The following is an 18,407-nucleotide window of genomic DNA, read 5'->3' on the forward strand; positions in this document are numbered from 1 at the left end:
AAAATGTAGGAGAATAATGTCGTAACTTAAGGTCACTCCTGACGGAATCCAAGTTTTAAAGTGCTCGCGTTTTCGGGGGCACACCACTCGATACGGAAGCAACGCACAACTGTCATTTTTATTTTTTCACGCATGCTGCGACGCAGCAAAGCTAAATCAACAAAAATGACAGTTGTGCGCCGCCTTCGTATCGAGTGGTGTGCCCCCGAAAACACGAGCACTTTGAAACTTGGATTCCGTCAGGAGTGACCTTAACTGCAGATGTTGCATCGATTGTTGGGCGTACATGTGCAGTACAACGACATGGAGGATCATTGTTGCAAAAGGCAAAACATCACTTTTACAAGACGTTAAAATTTTATAACTCACGCACATCGTTTGATTGGTTCCCAGTAATATGCATAATTTAGAATCAAAAGATTTTGAGTATAATTATTAATCATGTTATCTAAACAGTTATCAATCATTTTGATTGAAGTCATTACAAATCAACAAACTTTCTCTAGCTTTATATTAACTTCAAAATTTACGGCATAATTGCTATTTCCATGTTCATGTTCCAGAATTCGTTCTTTTATGATTTCCATTCGCTTACAATTTTATCGAGGCCCGTCTTCTCAAACAACCAACAAACATCATGAATGGTCGTCCATCAAACGATTGCTTTCATTGGAACCGTTTTCTTGTCATTGTTCGACGGTTCCTTTGCTGCCTGCGGACGTTAGAGTGGCCATCCAGTGCGAATTCACAGCCTGTGGGAGAATTTCTGCTGTGTGGTTTGGTTGTAGTCCATCATCAGTTCCAGCGTTGAAAATTTGATCACGTCCATCGAAGATGGAAAAGAGAATCGACGACCGCGACGAAAACGACGATGACTGGAAGGGATTGTCCACAGCAGCCGCACGAACATATTTTTTTGTATACTCACCTACAAATTGCATTAATAAAAAATCATGTCTTTGTCAACCCCAACTCTAAAAACCTTATCCGAAAGTTGGAATATCAATCAAAAAAGTTTTCCATACCATTGTGAGTGCATACTGCCACACAGAAATATTTCGGATATTTCGGATTTTTTATCGTTTTCTAAAATGTTGCGTAATTTGCGGATGCGCCTGAAGCGGAAAAGTGCTACATCTGAAGTCATGTAGCTGCTGATGGGTGAGTATTAGGGCATCAGGTATGCAGTACGGTTTATTGTATGCGGGCCTCTACCGTGCGCGTTAAATTTAGCATAAAATGGACTTCCACGAACAGGCAGTGGTAGTGGAATCCAGCGATCCGTGCTTGCAAGGTTCAACCGTTCGACAGCATTAAAAATGCCTAATGGAATATTCATTGAAGAGTTGTTTTTATCAGAATATCCAACGAATGAGCAAAACTTAGATTAAACCATCTGACGATGGTAGTCCTTTCACGGGCATTTACAAGTAGAAAGGCGTCAAAAGTTCATTCTTGGGGAATTTTTCTTATCTGAAGTGATCCTATAGACACTTAGTATACGAGAAAGGCAAAAGACACGTTAAATAAATAATTATTTGTTATAGAATTATTACTTCTAGGGACTTATTCTTATCCGATTCATTCACAACTAGTTGTATTCGACATTGAATTATTTTTTAAATGAAAAATGGCTTTGACCAAATTTTGTTTGGCTTAACTCTTCAAATATGTTTGAAAATGCAATTCACGGGTGAAAATTACATACACTCGTTCTTTTATATAAGGTACCCCGGGGCAAGTGGGACCTAAAAAACGCTAGTTCAGCAAAATTGTTAACGCATACTTAGAAAACAGGGTATTTCAGGACGTTAACCACCGATACATCATTATATGCTTCCGTTGTTGAAGTGTAGACGTGTTGTAAGCCATTCATTCAGTTTCAAAAAATATTGTTTGTGACATAAATAAATTTACCTGTGGAACCCACTTACCCCTTCAAACGGGGCAAGTGGGACCTATTCTGCTTTATACTGTCGAACGGAACTTATTTGAAGAATGTAGATAAAATGTTCATATAATTTCTGAGTCGTAGTATTTCAGATCATGGATGGAGGTTTATTGCTTGTCATACTTTTGTTTTTTGCAAAAAGAAAGGGGTTACAATGTTAGCCAATATAAAAAACAATACAACAGCCGGTTTACTGTTTAATTGGTTGTTGCCTTGCTTTCCATTAGCTTACTTTCTTACCAAATGTGTTGGATGGAAAGAATAAGCAAATCTTTATTCACTTTTCAAATGAATGTTTCTCTGTTAAAAACCCAAATTATTACATAAATTAGAACTTCAAAAGGAACGTTTTTTATTCAGGCGATGCGCAGTGCTGTGAATTTGTAACAGAACGAAATGGCCAATTTATGTCTTAAGCATTTTATTTATCTGAAAATCTGTTAATCTGATGCGAAGTTTAAAAATAGCAAAACACAAGACAAAACCTGTTGATCTATTGTAGAATAAATAGATTGTTTGCACTGTCAACGGAAAATTTCGCATAGTTATAATCATTGTTTTTTTCCATGAGGGAGATCATTTTCAGAAAGTAAAATACAGATTTGATTAATCAACTGTATACTACTTCTTAACAACGAAACCAATGATATCAACTGCATTTGATTCAGATTCATATGATATATGAATTTCAAAGTTATTTTTCACTAGACATCAATTTAAAAACAGGTAAAATGGCTCTATCGAATATGTTGTTCAAATATGTCCCACTTGCCCCATGTATGTTAAAACTCAAGGGCAAGTGAAAATTGCAGATTTTGGCTTTAATCAAAACTTTTAAATTGTTTTCGATGTCACACAATTATTTAATTGCTCAAAATCTTCACTCTCCACATCAATGATGAATTTAGAAATGACTATTTTGTTGGAAATCCATTGGTTTAAAATAAAAGTAATAGCTTTTGCCGGTAGTTCAAAGTCGTGATTAAACAATACCATTAGTATGGAGCCGCAAATGGTTTTGATTCCAAATATTTTTGTGTCAGGCGAACTCGTTGATAGTTCTGCTTCATCTTTCTAGAACATTGTTATCATTAAAAACGTTCACCGATTAATCGGCAGCCATAGTACCCACTTACCCCGTATTTTCACTTGCCCCGGGGTACCTTATATTTCTTTTTCTTACTTAACATTTTTTCACTTCACAACTTTCGTTTCCTTCATCCAACTCTCTTCTTTCTTCTATTTTCCTTCTTTCTTATACCTCTTTTTTTCTCTCTCTTTTTTCTTTTTCTGTAATCTTTCTTCACCTTTTTATTTCGTTTGGGTAGAAAATATTTGTACCAGATTTGATTGAAATCGGTCAAGGGCTTTATAAGTTACGTCGAAATGTTCTTTTTCTAAACAATACCCTCCCATCCACACCCTCCCCGTTTCCACAGTGACTCACCCACCTCCAACACAATCGGCTCAATGTAGAGAATCTGTTTTTTTTAAATTAGGTTGAAATCGTTCATGGAAGAAGAAAATACTGAATTTTTTTTCCAAGTTAGTTCGTTTATTTGGTAGGCTCAGGCGTGTATAACACTTTACGGAGCCACGTTTCTTTGTGATATGTACAATCGACATAATATTATTATTAAATTAGTAAAAAAAAAAAAAAAAAAAAATACTGAATTGTCCGTTTTTAAAATAGAATATACCCCTCTTATACCCCTCCCTTTCCCAACGACCCTCCCGCCCCATCTTTGATCCTCCGCTCAGGATTTAAAAATTGTGTACAATTGACATATTCTACCCTCTTACCCAGACAATACACAACGAAACACAATCGATGCAGATTTCAATCCTCACCCATCAATGTCCAGGATGTGCTTGCCTTTCGTTCCACCACTGAGTCACAAGACGCTAGTCTCCCTACACGCTGGCCACATGCTCATCTGTCTCGATTGCTGAGGTCCTCTTCCAAGTTCACTACTAAACAAGACATTAGCTGGTTTCTCTTCCGGCATACGCACTACATGCCCGGCCTACTGTAATCTGCCGAATTTTATCAGTCTGCATATGTCTGTATTTTTGAACACTTGGGTCAACTCGTGATTCATGCGTCATGCGTCATTCACCATTTTCCACCAAGTCGCCAAGTATTGAGCGCAGTGCTGTATATCAAGTACTGGTTACGCAAACCGTAGAATGTCCTCCTTGCAGCCACAACACGTCTTTTCACCTCGCAGCATTTTTTGCGGAACTCGTCGACAATGTCAAACCACATCCCATCCATTTCCATCTCGGGACCACCACCATTTGGACTACCACGTTCTTTGCCAGACACTAGGTGCTTAGCTTTGATGGAGTTCATGATCAGTCCTATTCTTTCAATATCCCATTAAAAAGGCCTCTTCCACTGCTCTGCAATCTACAGCAATGATGTCGATGTCATCCGCAAAACCAAGGAGCATGTAAGACTTCTTGATGATGTTTCCGTTTCTTTGTCACCAGAGGAGTGATGGTAGGATCACAATCGCCAAAGTTTAGGAAGTGAGCGTATTGACAAGGTCTGATGGGTTAATCCCACTTGTCAAAACTTAATATCCAAAGCGTCATTGCCCCGGCGGCAGTGAGTACGCGGAACGTCGAACGAAGCTCCCGCGGTTGCCAAATTCGGACCCCATCACACCTTATTTACTCCGAGAAGCCGATACCGAGGTAAAGCATCAGTACGACATCTTTTTTCTCCTATGTACATGTTACGTCATAAGCTCCAACAAGCTGCAACTGCCGCAACGAAACCCACCGGTCTCGAAGACCGTCGCCAAATGGTTTTTAGTTTACTGAATCACAAGACGCGTCTCGTAGACCGTTGGAAAATGGTTTGTGGTTTGCTAAATCACAAGACGGGTCTCGAAGGCCGTCGGAAAATGGTTTATGGTTTGCTAAATCACAAGACGCGTCTCGTAGACCGTCGGAAAATGGTTTGTGAAAAAATTCGTCTTAGACGGTTTAATACATTCCACTAAAAGAGCTTAATATATTTTTCTGAAAATGGTTTGTGGTTTGCTAAAACACAAGAAGGGTTTCGAAGACCGTCGGAAAATGGTTTGTGGTTTGCTGAATCACAAGACGCGTCTCGTAGACCGTCGGAAAATGGTTTGTGAAAAAATTCGTCTTAGACGGTTTAATACATTCCACTAAAAGAGCTTAATATATTTTTCTGAAAATGGTTTGTGGTTTGCTAAAACACAAGAAGGGTTTCGAAGACCGTCGGAAAATGGTTTGTGGTTTGCTGAATCACAAGACGCGTCTCGTAGACCGTCAGAAATGGTTTGTGGTTTGTTAAATCACAAGACGGGTCTCGAAGACCATCGGAAAATAGTTTAGAGATTGCAAATTCACAAGACGCGTCTCGAAAACCGTAGGAAAATAGTTTGTGGTTTGCAAAATAACAAGACCGTCGGAAAATGGTTTGTAGTTTGCTAAATTACAAGACGCGTCTCGTAGACCGTCGGAAACTGGTTTGTGGTTTGCTAAATCACAAGACGCGTCTCGATAACCGTAAAATAGTTTGTGGTCTCGACTCGAAGATCGTCGTAAAATGGTTTGTGGTTTGCTTATTCACAAAACGCGTCTCGAAGACCGTCGGAAAATGGTTTGTGGTTTGCTTAATCACAAGACGGGTCTCGAAGACCGTCGGAAAATGGTTTGTAGTTTGCTAAATCACAAGACGCGTCTCGAAGATCGTCGGGAATGGTTTGTAGTTTGCTAAATCACAAGACGCGTCTCGAAGATCGTCGTAAAATGGTTTGTGGTTTGCTAAATCACAAGACGCGTCTCGAAGACCGTCGGAAAATGGTTTGTGGTTTGCTCAATCACAAGACGCGTCTTGAAGACCGTCAGAAAATCACAAGACGCGCCTCGAAGACAGTCGGAAAACGGTTTGTGGTGTGCAAAATCACAAGACGCGTCTCGAGGACCGTCGGAAAATGGTTTGCTAAATCACAAGACGGGTCTCGAAGACCGTCGGAAAATGGTTTGTGGTTTGCTAAATCACAAGACGCGTCTCGAAGACCGTCGGAAAATGGTTTGTGGTTTGCTAAATCACAAGACGCGTCTCGAAGACCGTCCGAAAATGGTTTGTGGTTTGATAAATCACAAGACGGGTCTCGAAGACCGTCGGAAAACGGTTTGTGGTTTTCTAAATCACAAGACGGGTCTCGAAGACCGTCGGAATTTTTTTTGTAGTTTGCTAAATCACAAGACGCGTCTCGAAGACCGTCGGGAATGGTTTGTGGTTTGCTAAATCACAAGACGGGTCCCGAAGACCGTCGGAAAATGATTTGTTGTTTGCTAAATCACAAGACGCGTCTCGAAAACCGTCGGAAAATGGTTTGTGGTTTGCTAAATCACAAAACGCGCCTCGAAGACCGTCGGAAAGTGGTTTGTGGTTTGCTAAATCACAAAACGCGTCTCGAAGACCGTCGGAAAATGGTTTGTGATTTGTTTAATCACAAGACGCGTCTCGAAGACCGTCGGAAAATGGTTTGTGGTTTGCTAAATCACAAAACGCATCTCGAAGACCGTCGGAAAATGGTTTGTGGTTTGCTAAATCACAAGACGGGTCCCGAAGACCGTCGGAAAATGTTTTGTGGTTTGCTAAATCACAGTAAAATGCCTTCAGTGTGTGTTTATAGATTCACGCCTTTTGCATGTCAATTGGCGAGCAGCAAGCCATGACTCTGCCTCTTCTGGTCGGCTCTCCGCGGCGTGCACGCATACGCATCCATGGACAGTCGCTGTCATATATTCGTTTTAGCTATTTAGGGTTACAAATTTTGGTGATCCTGCCAGTCTATTTTTTGGGGGGAAGGGTCATTTGGCCGAAACCCATTCGGCCGAAAGCCATTTGGCCGAATGCCACTAGGCCGAACAGACCGTTATGCTGAAACCCATCTGGCCGAAAGTCAAAGTTTGGCCGAAAGGGTTGTTTGGTCGAAAGGGTCATTTGGCCGAAAGTCTTTATGCCGAAAGGGACCGAAATGAACGTTTGGCCGAATGGGTCGTTTGGCCGAAAGGGTCATTTGACCGAAAGAGTAATTTGTCCAAAAGGGTCGTTTGGCCGAAAGAGTCGTTTGGCCGAAAAGGTCATTAGGCCGAAAGGGTCATTTGGCCGAAAGGGTCATTTGGCTGAAAGGGTCATTTGGCCGAAAGGGTCGTTTGACCGAAAGGGTCGTTTGACCGAAATGGCCGGAAGGGTCGTTTGGCCGAAAAGTTCATTTGGCCGAAAGGATCGTTTGACCGAAAGGTTCGTTTGGCCGAAAGGATCACTTAGCCGGAAGGATCATTTGACCAAAAGGGTCATTCGGTCGAATAGGTAATTTGGTCGAAATGGTCGTTCGGCCGAAAGGGTCATTTGGTCGAATAGGACATTCAGCTGAATAGTTCATTTGAAATGTGAGAATTAGCAATGGAAAGAGAGACCCATACGGCCAACGACCCATTCGGCCAAACGACCCTTTCGGCCAAACGACCCATTCGGCCAAACGACCTATTCGGCCAAACGACCCATTCGGCCAAACGACCCATTCGGCCAAATGACCAATTCGGCCTGATGAACCTTTCGGCCAAACGACCCTTTCGGCCAAATTACCCATTCTGCCAAATGACTTTCGGCCTAATGGTCTGATCGGCCAAATGGTATATTCGGCCAAACAACTTTCGGCCTAGTGGCATTCGGCCAAATGGCTTTCGGCCGAATGGGTTTCGGCCAAATGACCCTTCCCCATTTTTTGGATCCTGTTGCTGATTTAATGAGGTGAGTTGAATTGAAGTGGTTAAATCGTGAAGAGTGATATATTTTGGTTTGCAAAATCACAAGACGCGTCTCCGAAACCGTCAAAAAATGGTTTGTGGTGAGCAAAATCACAAGACGCGTTTTGAACACGGAAGCCATGTTAGTAGTCATAGCGGGATTACCTGTCCAGGATCTTGGAATTTGCAAAATTAATGAGATTGCTGGATTTCACAAAGCTATGCTGAAGTTCAGATTATACTGTACCTGTACGCGATACTAAAAGTAGGATTTAATGTACGGATTTGGATTGGATTTAGAATGGATTGGATTTGGATTGGATTGGAATTCGATTTGGATTGAATTGGGATTGGATTTGGAATTGGATTGGCTTTGGGTTGGATTTGGATTGGATTTAGATTTTAGTTATATTAGATTTGAATTGGATTTGGATTGAATTTGGATTGGATTGGATTGGATTTGGATTGGATTTGGATTCGGATTGGATTTGGATTGGATTTGGATTGGATTTGGATAGGATTTGGATTGGATTTGGATTGGATTTGGATTGGATTTGGATTGGATTTGAATTGGATTTGGATTGGATTTGTATTGGATTGGGATTGGATGTTGATTGGATTTGGATTGGATTTGGATTGGATTTGGATTGGATTTGAATTGGATTTGTATTGGATTTGGATTGGATTTGGATTGGATGTTGATTGGATTTGGATTGGATTCGGATTGGATTTGGATTGGATTTGGTTTGGATTTGGATTAGATTTGGATTGGATTTGGATTGGATTTGGATTGGATTTGGATTGGATTTGAATTGGATTTGGATTGGATTTGGATTGGATGTGGATTGGATTTGGATTGGATTTTATTTGGATTGGATTTGGATTGGATTTGGATTGGATTTGGATTTAATTTGGATTGGATTTGGGTTGGATAAGGATTGGATTTGGATTGGATTTGGATTGAATTTTGATTTTGCAACAGATGTTCACCCTCGTCTCATTTAAATAACCTTGGAGAAAAACAAGATTTGCATCCTATGCTAGAAGTTTTTTTGTTTTGCGTTTTTAATGAAAGAAGAAGGGAAATGTGGGGTTTGAGTAAAATGCCTTTAACGTATGCTGATAGATTCACGTGTCAATTGGCAAGCAGCAAGCCATGACTCTGCCTCTTCTGGTCGGAAGTCCGCGGCGTGCACACGCATCCATGGAGAGTCGCTGTCATATATTCGTTTCGGCCACAAACTACACAAACTGTATTGAGACATCATTAGACAACTCATCGTGAATACTATCAGGAGGGAAATACCCAATGAAGCGATCGTTTATCCTTATTTAAAAAAGATTTTCATTAACACATACTCAGGGCTTGTTCAATGCTCATTACTAAACGCACAATCTTTGAACTTTGCACGCATGTCTAAAGCCTCTAATTACCAGTTGCTTTCTTGATATTATCTGGATGCTCGTAGCACCCAAAGCGAGTATCGAGAACCTGAATTACATGAATTTGTAAAATCTTGCTACCTTGCTCGCTAGAATAAAAAAAGTATTTTTGAAATTATTTACCGTGAATAGTAAACAATTATCCATAAGTGAAAATTTCTGACAGATAACAAAATATACTTAAACTCAAAGCTACTTAGATGATTTTTCAATAAATGTACACAGCATCTGTCAAAATTGAATCACCCCTCATCAATTTTATGGCTATCGTAAAAAACTGAATACACCATTTTCAGTACGAATTGTTTCGGGTTTTGATTTGAAATGTTGGCAGCAGCTTCTCAGTAAAAAACACATTATATCACCTATCGTATAGAGTTTTTTATAATGTAACATACTGTATCATTCATTTTTTCTACTTGTTTATACTGTTTTCTTTCAGATATCGTTTTGCAACGTCACTCAAATGTTGTAAGGTAATTATCTACTATTGTAATATTGATAATCATATACAATAATACTGCAATTTCGTGATTCAAATTTGATTAGCATATTTAAACCGAGAACAGGTTCTAATAGCCTATGCTGCCCAGCCCACACAGAAAAAATCGTTGGTAAAATTGAGAAAATCAGCTAGTGATTTTCAGTAGAAAGTATAGGACTGTTAAAACTACAAACGAGAAAATGTTACCTCGGCGAAAACTTTAACAAGAGCAAAATTGTCAAAATGACATTTTCCTCTCAAATTAACACGTTTATCTTATATTAGAAACAACTAGTGATACTTTTAATACAACAAGTTGTGATCATTCTCAATTTCATATGTGCGCTTTCAATTCGAGTTTGTCAAAATAAAATTCTATAGTTAATAACTGTGGAAGTGCTTAATGAATACTAAGCTGCGAGGCTGCTCTGTCCCAGTGTGGGGATGTAATGCCAATAAGAAGAAGAAGAAGATTTATAACACATTGACTCGTTGTGATAATGATCTTGCGCATCTTTTCGAGGCCAATCTTTTCTGAATGTTGCAGCAATACACTTGATGTTACCGACTTGAATTCACCAGAAGGCATCCATGGAGGCGCAGTTCAGCGATTTTGATTCTGTAAGGAAAGATAAATAGAATTGAAGGTCGCTGGTTGTTAATTAGAATTAGAATGTCATTACCTTCGGTAGTGTGAGCGTGCAGATTTTCACCCCAAAGCAAGATTGGCAGTTGACACAAGCACTTAGATGTTTCAATTGGCGGATAAATCTTCGACCTGGGTTCCGTTCACACGGGTTATATGGAAGCAGATCCTTCGCCATTTGGCGTGTTTGGCCTGTTTGGCTTTCGATCACACTTCCATTGATCCTTTACGGAGAGCTTCGCAGGTGGTTTCTGCAGATCGATGTTGCGAAAGGAATGGCTGTACAGTGTACATTAGAGTGGGGCGCAGTTGTATGGAAAAACGCAAACTTCGTCCGATCAAGTGAGATCAAGGTTTTTCTGAATCGTTTTGAGACCCCAATCAACTGTGTAAAATATGGGCTCGATTGGTTGCAGCCTCGCATGCCGCATCGCGTTTTAATTTTACATGGATATTAGTATGGGAAAACGTATTTTTTACATTTTTGCTCTTAGCGGCTTCAATTTATCATCAATCACGTGATTCAATACGTTAGCACTTTGTTAGACTTTGCCGAAGAAGGTACGTAGCTGGAAGGTCTACAAAAAATGTTATTACGTATCGAAAATTGATTGATCGAACCATATGCAAGAAATCAATGTTTCTGCCAGCACTACCGGCAAAATCCATCTTCCTTCTTGTCGGATTTTTTTCTTTGTGAAATAATTCCGGATAGCTCCCATTAGCTCTAAAGCCCTAAAAGATCAATTATTTTGAAATAACACTCATTATTGGTCTACGTAGTACGGCAGTGCTGGCAGAATAAACGATTTTTTGCACGAAGTTTGCGTTTTTCCATACAACTGCACCCCACTCTAATGTACACTGTACAGTGTACAGTCTTTCCTTTCGCAACATCGATCTGCAGAAACCAACTGCGAAGCTCTCCGTAAAGGATCAATGGAAGTGTGATTGAAAGTCAAGCAGGCCAAAAACGCCAAATGGCGAAGGATCTGCTTCCATATAACCCGTGTGAACGGAACCGAAGATTTATCCGCCATTGAGTGTTCAATCAATATTCGAAGCGTTATAACTTTTTTCATGGACGTTCCAGCAACGTGCCTTCTTCAGCAAAATTTTTCGGCATACTTTGGGTTATACTTCAACGCAATGTGCCATTTGGTTTACGATGAACTGAAACCTCTAGTAGTAGAAATGCAAAAATATACGCGATGCGGAAAGCGAGGAAGCAATCAATCGGTCCCAAATTCTGTACCCAGGACCCAGAATGGCTTCGAAAACCCATTGATTTGAAAATATGTCCATGACCCCCACTCTAGTGTACATACACGGTTAACGGTGTGCCTTCTTTCATGCAATCGTCTGAAAAACATAAATCTCCATTAAAATCAAATCAAAAACCCCGCAAATTAAAACTTACTCGGCCTTTGGTGCAAACTGTAAGGAATGTTTTTTCTTTATTTTTCCATTTTCAATTTTGACAGACCGTCGCGGGCTGCCAGTTTCATAATTTTGGTTGTTTGTGTTTACATTAATTCGACATATACAAATCAGTTTGATTATTTTACAAATCTTGTTCTGAAATATTTCATTGTGGAAATAACTGAAAAAAAACTTTCAAATCAATCAATTTATCATTTGACTGAAATGTTAAAACTACAAACTTAAAACTACAATATTTTCCAAACTTCTTCTTCTTCTTATTGGCATTACATCCCCACACTGGAACAGAGCCGCCTCGCAGCTTAGTGTTCATTAAGCACTTCCACAGTTATCAACTGCGAGGTTTCTAAGCTAGGTTACCATTTTTGCATACGTATATCATGAGGCTAGCACGATGATACTTTTATGCCCAGGGAAGTCGAGACAATTTCCAATCCGAAAATTGCCTAGACCGGCACCAGGAATCGAACCCAGCCACCCTCAGCATGGTCTTGCTTTGTAGCCGCGCGTCTTACCGCAACCAAAACTCTTAAATTTAAATTGGAAAATACATATTGTACTAGCTTCATTACTTGATACTTGATGAAATTTATCAGAACTTGTCCACATGGTTTATGGATGGCCCCTAAACAGTATCGTGATGTCAACATTCACACTTTTGGTGGTTATTATGAGTAATGTGAATGACGTTTCACAGCTATACTATTTGTTAAGGATGAAAACGCTTTCGTGGCACAGATTTGTCTTGGTTAACGATTCGCTAATTATACATTAAAAATCTTAGGGCCAATTTCTTCACCTACGCTTATCTCTTAAGCGGTGCTTACCCATACGATTAAACCTGGTTTAAGCCTTAAGCAGAGGTGAAGAAATCGGCCCTTAGAAGTACAAATCGTGAAAAAGTAATCCATGAGATCAACGTTCCAAAAACCAGAAATAACAATACCCAAAAACGTTTCTGGTGCCATTTTGCTTCTGATTTTATTTTATGATGTTGATTTGGTTTTTCTACCATGTATACAGCAATGATCAATACAACTCAAAAGCTAGATCGATTTCAGTTCAAGCTTGATGGCTTTCTTCAGAACTCATGAAACCGTTGTATTTTGACAATTTTCCAATTTTCCCCGTCAAATTAATCAACTATTAGTATATTTAAACAAAGTTGATTCCAAGACGTATCGATTTTTGAGAAAACCTTGCAAATCAGCCTTCTGTTCGTGAGTTATATTGCTTCAAATGTAAACTCATTTTTATATATAGTGAAGAAGAAGAAGAATTATTATTTTTTAGATATTTCTACCTAAAAAAATTAAAGGTTGAAATTATGCTTTGAATGAAAACACCGCTTTATGTTTTCGAATAAACGTTATAACTAAAAAATAAAGCTGACATAGCGACATGGCAAGTAACTTTGAAAAAGTCAGAGAGAAATATCTTCGTATAAAACTTTTCTGAAACAAATGTTGGAAATGGATAAATTCAAATCCACAAAGCTAGAAGGCTCCATCAACGACAAATCAACATAAACTGCAAGCAGTTCCTACAAAATGCAATGTATTGCTGTAATAAAGTTGCTCATCTCCTAATATCGGTTTCATTAGATAGATTTCGAGTGATGGTTGTCATACCAAGTTGATAGTCCTTGCGTACGTACTTAAACGGATTACAAAAACTGTTAAGTTAGATTTTCCAGACCAGCTAAAGATTTTCAAACAGAAGTGGAAAAAACATTTTATTGATGTCGAGACAATTTCCTATTCTATAATTTCAAAAACAGTTCGGGAATCGAACCTAACCACCCCAGCCGAATAGTTAACCTAAATAGAGTCTCTTGATACAGCCGGTCCGTGTTTCTATGTCTTATTCTACGAACGTGGCCGAGAATGATATTTGAAATTGTTGAGCCATAACACTTGTACAGTGCAAATTGTAGACCAGTTCCAGTCAACTGAGCTTATTCAAATGATTTATTGTGAATTTTTACTAATTCTGATCGAACACTGAATTGCATGCTTCTGTCCACGTCCATAACAATATGTTGGTAATTATGTTTCCATGTGAATTTCCTTTGGTGTCTTTTTCGATTTGGGTAGCGTTACTTCTGTTGAGCGAAAGCCTTTGTAATCATCATTGGGTACCAGTTCACAAAAACTTAACATCAAAAGGGGAAGCAGAACAGATCGCGACGGCGCGACGCACCATAAAGCAAAAGACAATCACGATGCGATGTAGTCAAATTTTAGTTTCAGGCTACGCCAAAGCACGACGTACTTAATGTAGTTAAGAAACCGAGAAGAAGCGGAAAACAACATGCTCATAGAGGAAAGTGGTTGGAAACGAGCCTCAGGGTATATGCGTGTATAATGGAATGGGAAAAATCATCAAATGTTTTCATTGATCAAACCAAAGAAGAGAGAAAAAACAGTTAAATTAATGCTATAATTTACAATTTTGATTGAAAGTTACGTACGGGGCTCTGTCCTTAGGCCTAAGTTCGTTTCAGACCATCTCCCCCTAAAGACGGCCCTGCTAGTGAACACACACCAGCATACCCGCGCGGAACGCGATTGCAATCGAGTGCCGGCCGGTTAACGACCTTGGCCGAATCCACCTGACGCCGTAGTTAGGTAGGTAGGTACTGTTTCCATGCCATGGGCAGCACGTTTGAATGCTGGGACCGGGGCCTCTACCCACGTAATGTAGCGAAGAGCAAGCGGGAAACCCGGCCGGTTTGCGATGCCTGGTTTGTTTGGTACGATTTGGGTACAAGAACAAGACACTACTTTTCGTATCTTTTGCGTTGAAAATAAAACAAGGTTTAATTTAGTCCGCATTTATGTCGATGTTACGAGCGTTGCGTGGAGAGCAAAGAATCTAACAACAAGGAACGTATTATATTGAAGCTTTGATAGAGATTCAGACACAAGGGTTTGGGACACTGGATCCTGTTGATGGGTTTGTGGGAAATGTGATTGCTGTTTAAGAGGATTTGATCGTGGATGATTTTGATCATTCCCAAGTAACCATTAGCACTATATTACGCCAAACCGCCATATAGGGCCACTATACAGCTATTTAAAAACTTATAAAAGCATTAAAGTAGCACTATATGGTCGATTTGGCGGAATATAGTGCTTATTGATTACTATTTCTTTTCCCTTGTTTTGACACTTGTTCTTCTTTTCATCACAGTTGACCATCGAGTTTCAACTGTTTCCTGGACTGTTTCACCTAAGCACCGGGTAGACCTTTCTGAGCACAATAAAAGTGTAATCTAATGAAGAACTGGTAAATTTATTTCTATAAGGATTTTTATATCGTTAACAAAACACACGTCCATAACCGATTAATAATAAGCTACCCGGTTGATTTGAAGTGCTCGTTGAAGTGAAAAAGTCTTCGTAAAACAAAAATCATGCGGAATATTTTATTTGGGATACCAATACTTTCACACAAAAAGCTGTTGGCTGCATCTGACAGTTCGTAACAGCACTTGACTGGCAGCAGATGATGTTACATTTTTTCATCCAGTGATGCTCAGCATTTTGAGTGTTTTTTCTTTAATTTGTTATTAAAAAATGTCAATGTCTAATCTATATTTTTTTTTTAAATTCAATATTGACTGCACAGGGGCCCTCCTTAGCCGTGCGGTAAGATGCGCGGCTATAAAGCAAGACCATGCTGAGGGTGACTGGGTTCGATTCCCGGTGCCGGTTCAGGCAATTTTCGGTTTCGAAATTGCTTCGATTTCCCTGGACATAAAAGTATCATCGTGTTAGCCTTATGATATACGAATGCAGAAATGGTAACCCGGCTAAGAAACCTCGCAGTTTATAACACTAAGCTGCGAGGCGGCAATGCCCCAGATTCACTCGACATTTCTATTTTTCAATTTCATATCCCTAACCGAAGCACCAAATACGACATAAAACCTCGTGACGCAAATCCAATAATCAAAGTTTTTTTCAGATTCAACTTCCAAGTTAAATCTCTTCCACGAAGCTACAACCAAATCTATTTAAAATGGATTTATTCTCAAAACCTAATGGTAAAAACTTAGATTAATCCACCTAGCGGTGATGATGCCTTTCTCGTTCGTTATAAAATGTATCGAGAAAAGTTCATTGAGGAAGTCAAAACAGCACATATAAAAAGCAATTAATGCTTTTGCCAAAATTTATTCTCGGCGCAGTCAAAATTTGAACGTGTTAAAAATCGTGTTAAAAATTGTAAAAAAAAAAATCAGAAGCCATTCATTTTTTGATATATTAGAAGTCATTAATAGGGAAAAATTTCAATTACATATTGGAGCAGCATTGGAGCAGTTTGTTATGTGATTCGGAAATATGGTTAGGAGTTTTAATTTCAAGGCACACAAAATCCGGACGTAAATCGATCCATATGAACCATATGCTTGATCGGAAAATCGTTCAAGCTCTTCCCGTAAAATTGGTTCTTTCGTTCAAGTTGTGAAAAATGAGGAAACAGAATAAAGTGGACCGAACAAGTCATAAGATGAAATACGTACTTTCAGGAAACAGAAAAATAAAAAAAGAAATGAATAACAAGCCGCAAATGTCAAAACATGGGCCCATAAGTTACACGAGAATCTTATGCAAGATTATAGATGAGTGAAATTTGATTATAAGATGCTCCCACGGGACCACTTCTAAACCACCCGTACTGGTGAAGCCAGTTCATTTAGAAAAATTCTGTAATAAAGCAATGATTTGGCAAGTAATTTGTAGAGGACACGGTAGTCTGGTACAAACAAAATAAGTCGAATCCGTACTCGAAGAGATGGATTCTTCAAACTATTCCTATTTCTATTGAAACTTGTTGGGCTTTGGCAAAGATACATTTGTGGAAGCATGTTAAGGCAGTGAACTACTTCACAATCAATATTAATTAATCAAGATAGAAAATGTTACTTCAATCGTTCACAAACGGTCTATGCTGAAGCTAATGGATACCATGTGATCGAAATTAAACTTAACTTGGTGTATGAACAAAATTTGTTTAATCCATTTAATGGATCTCGAATAAGTGAGCTGCAGTAAAACATACACTCAAAAAATATACACGTTCCTATAAAGTGTTCAACACTTTGATTTGCCCTACTGGTGCATCACTTCGAGTTAAAGGGAAAAACACTTTAGCTTTTTTCTTTCTGTACCATATCATTTTCAACAGCAAAACACTTTGAATCTCATGATGTTACCACTTGGAATCGAAAGTGTTTTGCGTTGAATGTGAAATGAAATTGGTTAACATATCAAACAATTTCCATTTTAACTGAAAGTGAAAGATAATTTAATGTCAATTGAAATAAATAGTTGATTCCATGTGTAATGATTACGAAATTAAAAAGTCATTTCCCTTGATTATATAGTGCATACAAAATTATAAATTTTATTTTAATTTTATAATTTGCTCTAAATAAAATGGAAGTTTATTCATTGTCATTATCATTCATTGTCTAAGGATCATGCTCGACATCAGGAGTAGCGGACATTTAAAGTTGAACATGGTAAATGTCTTCGTTGGTAATGGGAATGGTCCCGCTTCAGCCATTCTTCGTTGTTACTGATTCGACAAGTTGCCATGGCCTGTTTTGAAAGCCCTGCAAAGAATATAATTGTTGATATATATATTATATAATTTAGTTGAGATTAATTAATTTAATCAGCAGCTGAAAACCAATGCTGGTTCACGTGAAAATCGAGTTTTTACTTTGAAAATCTAACGCAATAGCATGGTCCGCCATACTGTGCAATTTTTGCGATAGTTGCTCAGCAAAAGTAAGACAAATTTCGATTTCCATGTATTCTAGCTTAGATTTTCAACAAAGCTTTTTTCAGCAATTCACTTCAAATCGTATTTATATGAAATGTACTTACCTGTTGTAACGCAACGTTCTGATATCATGCATTAATGCGATCTATACGATCGTATGGAAATACAAGTGCAGACATCGCCATTTGTAATAATTTAACCAACGACGCTGCTTTTTTATCTATAGAACGTATACGGTCTATAACAGTGAACTTAAAGTGCAAAACACTTTCGATCAAATTTGTTTTGCACTTGACATCCAAGTGAGAGTCATCAAGAACAAAACAATTTTATCGAAAGTGTTTTTCACTTGGAAATCGCTGTAACAGTCCATTAGGGCGAATCAAAGTGTTTTTCACATTCAATTCGAGTATGTTGAATTTGAAGTGCAAAAATATTGATATACAACAGAAACACATTTCAATTCAAAGAGATATGAGCACTTCAGTTCAATGGGTGAGAACATTTTAATCGAGAGTGTCGATTATTTTCAGTGTAGTATGTAAAGGACATAAGAGCATCAATAATCGATTTTTTCCCCAAAAGCCAAAGCCGCAGTATTATTTTTAAATCATGCTCATACTTGCTGGGACACTCTATATGATATTTCTTCCTACGAAAATCACGACTAAAGTGGAGTAAATCGTAAAAAACTGAAATTAAGATTCATGGGGAAATTTTGCATGAACTGTTTTCAACGCGCAACTAGTTGTTTATATAAAGCAATGGAACAATGCAATCGAATGCAACTGGTTGCAATAAATCGGTTAAGAATAAATGCCCGTAAAATAAGTAAATTT

At 38.6% G+C, this 18,407-nt stretch overlaps 1 protein-coding gene across 2 annotated transcripts in view; it reads left to right on the forward strand.

The window, feature by feature from the left end:
- The window catches only part of LOC134220846 (protein yippee-like), a 385,579-nt gene that overhangs the window by 253,155 nt on the left and 114,017 nt on the right, over positions 1-18,407 (forward strand). For both annotated transcript variants that reach the window (XM_062700001.1, XM_062700000.1), the window contains one exon: positions 9,639-9,672. The gene's annotated coding sequence lies outside the window, so the exon portion shown is untranslated. The remainder of the gene's footprint in view (positions 1-9,638; positions 9,673-18,407) is intronic.

This window comes from Armigeres subalbatus, chromosome 3 (genome assembly GCF_024139115.2).
Source record: "Armigeres subalbatus isolate Guangzhou_Male chromosome 3, GZ_Asu_2, whole genome shotgun sequence".
In the NCBI taxonomy this organism is placed as follows: domain Eukaryota; kingdom Metazoa; phylum Arthropoda; class Insecta; order Diptera; family Culicidae; genus Armigeres; species Armigeres subalbatus.